Source organism: Schistocerca nitens, chromosome 6, assembly GCF_023898315.1.
Source record: "Schistocerca nitens isolate TAMUIC-IGC-003100 chromosome 6, iqSchNite1.1, whole genome shotgun sequence".
NCBI lineage: Eukaryota > Metazoa > Arthropoda > Insecta > Orthoptera > Acrididae > Schistocerca > Schistocerca nitens.
Window position 1 is genome coordinate 82,354,030 of NC_064619.1, and position 2,225 is coordinate 82,356,254.

General features: G+C 44.1%; 1 non-coding gene across 1 annotated transcript; it reads left to right on the forward strand.

Annotated features, from left to right (window-relative positions):
* Window positions 1-1,525: 1,525 nt before the first annotated feature.
* Window positions 1,526-1,600, forward strand: Trnas-uga (transfer RNA serine (anticodon UGA)). Its single transcript has one exon. It is a non-coding gene; the product is annotated as a tRNA-Ser (tRNA).
* Window positions 1,601-2,225: the final 625 nt, after the last annotated feature.

Consider the following 2,225-nt stretch of genomic DNA (forward strand, 5'->3'; position numbering starts at 1 on the left):
GGTACTAAAACGCGATGCTACAACTCTCAAATACTATAATGCGCCCGAAATTTATGAATTAAACAATACAAGTACCAAAAACACGCAAAGAAATTAAGAATTAAACTATGTAACAAATGAGTGAGCTAGGAGTATACGACTTGCTGCTGCAGCTGCTTATCCAACGGCGGCAGGGAGCACACTGACTGTGACCAACCGACACTGGCCGTTCAAAACAAAAACAGAAGACAAACGACTACGCGAATTTACACTATTTAGGTACTAAAACGCGATGCTACAACTCTCAAATACTGTAACACGCCCGAAATTTATGAATTAAACAATGCAAGTACCAAAAACACGCAAAGAAATTAAGAATTAAACTACGTAACAAATGAGTGAGCTAGGAGTATACGACTTGCTGCTGCAGCTGCTTATCCATTCGTCTTTACAGACAAATGGAAAAACTGGTAGAAGCCGAGCTCTGCGAAGATCAGTTTGGATTCCGCAGAAATGTTGGAACACATGAGGCAATACTGACCCTACGACTTATCTTAGAAGAAAGATTAAGGAACGGCAAACCTACGTTTCTAGCATTCGTAGACTTAGAGAAAGCGTTTGGCAATGTTGACTGGAATACTCTCTTTCAAATTCTGAAGGTGGTAATGGTAAAATACAGGGAGCGAAAGGCTATTTACAATTTGTGCAGAAACCAGAAGGCAGTTGTAAGAGTCGGGGGACATGAAAGGGAAGCAATGATTGGGAAGGAAGTGAGACAGGTTTGTAGCCTCTCCCCGATGCTATTCAATCTGTATATTGAGCAAGCAGTGAAGAAAACAAAAGAAACGTTCGGAGTAGGTATGAAAATCGATGGAGAAGAAATAAAAACTTTGAGGTTCGCCGATGACATTCTAATACTGCAGAGTGAAAATCTCATTCTGGAAACATCCCCCAGACTGTGGCTAAGCCATGTCTCCGCAATATCCTTTCTTTCAGGAGTGCTAGTTCTGCAAGGTTCGCAGGAGAACTTCTGTAAAGTTTAGAAGGTAGGAGACGAAGTACTGGCAGAAGTAAAGTTGTGAGGACGGGGCGTGAGTCGTGCTTGGGTTGGCTAAGCCATGTCTCCGCAATATCCTTTCTTTCAGGAGTGCTAGTTCTGCAAGGTTCGCAGGAGAACTTCTGTAAAGTTTAGAAGGTAGGAGACGAAGTACTGGCAGAAGTAAAGTTGTGAGGACGGGGCGTGAGTCGTGCTTGGGTTGGCTAAGCCATGTCTCCGCAATATCCTTTCTTTCAGGAGTGCTAGTTCTGCAAGGTTCGCAGGAGAACTTCTGTAAAGTTTAGAAGGTAGGAGACGAAGTACTGGCAGAAGTAAAGTTGTGAGGACGGGGCGTGAGTCGTGCTTGGGTTGGCTAAGCCATGTCTCCGCAATATCCTTTCTTTCAGGAGTGCTAGTTCTGCAAGGTTCGCAGGAGAACTTCTGTAAAGTTTAGAAGGTAGGAGACGAGGTACTGGCAGAAGTAAAGTTGTGAGGACGGGGCGCGAGTCGTGCTTGGGTAGCTCAGTTGGTAGAGCACTTGCCCGTGAAAGGCAAAGGTCCCGAGTTCGAGTCTCGGTCCGGCACACATTTTTAATCCGCCAGGAAGTTTCGTACCAGCGCAAACTCCGCTGCAGAGTGAAAATCTCATTCTGAGGAACAATACTGTCAGAAAAAACAATTTACTCAAAGATATTTGAACTGTGTCGTATTTGTGAAAATGCTTTTATTATTTAATACATCCTACATAATACGATTCAATGTAATGAATGTAATGCTTACGTAATCCTCAAAGTTTTTAATCCATACTTCCATATAAGCCATTTGCATTTTAGACGCTGATTGTCAGGCGTTTTTTATAGCTTCTGGGATGCTTGAAGCCACAACGGCGGTGTCATTTAAGTGCCGTACAAAAGTGAGACGCCGTGCGTGGTTCCCGAGATTGAATGGGTGGGAAATCATCAGCTAAGAAGTTTTTGATCAACTATAAACGTTGCAGTGATGACAAGAGACGACGCTGCCACATACCTTGTTGAGTTTCAAAACACGTTAGAGGTCTCGGGGCTGCCGTCCCACAAGTTGGAGTTTGAAGATGGGTATGTCTGTCATACCTGGTCACCCCAGTACTGTACAATGGGGCAAGGTTACACATTATGGAGCTGAGAAGGCATGTCATGCAGGCCACCACAATTACCGGCGTTGCCAAAGGGGA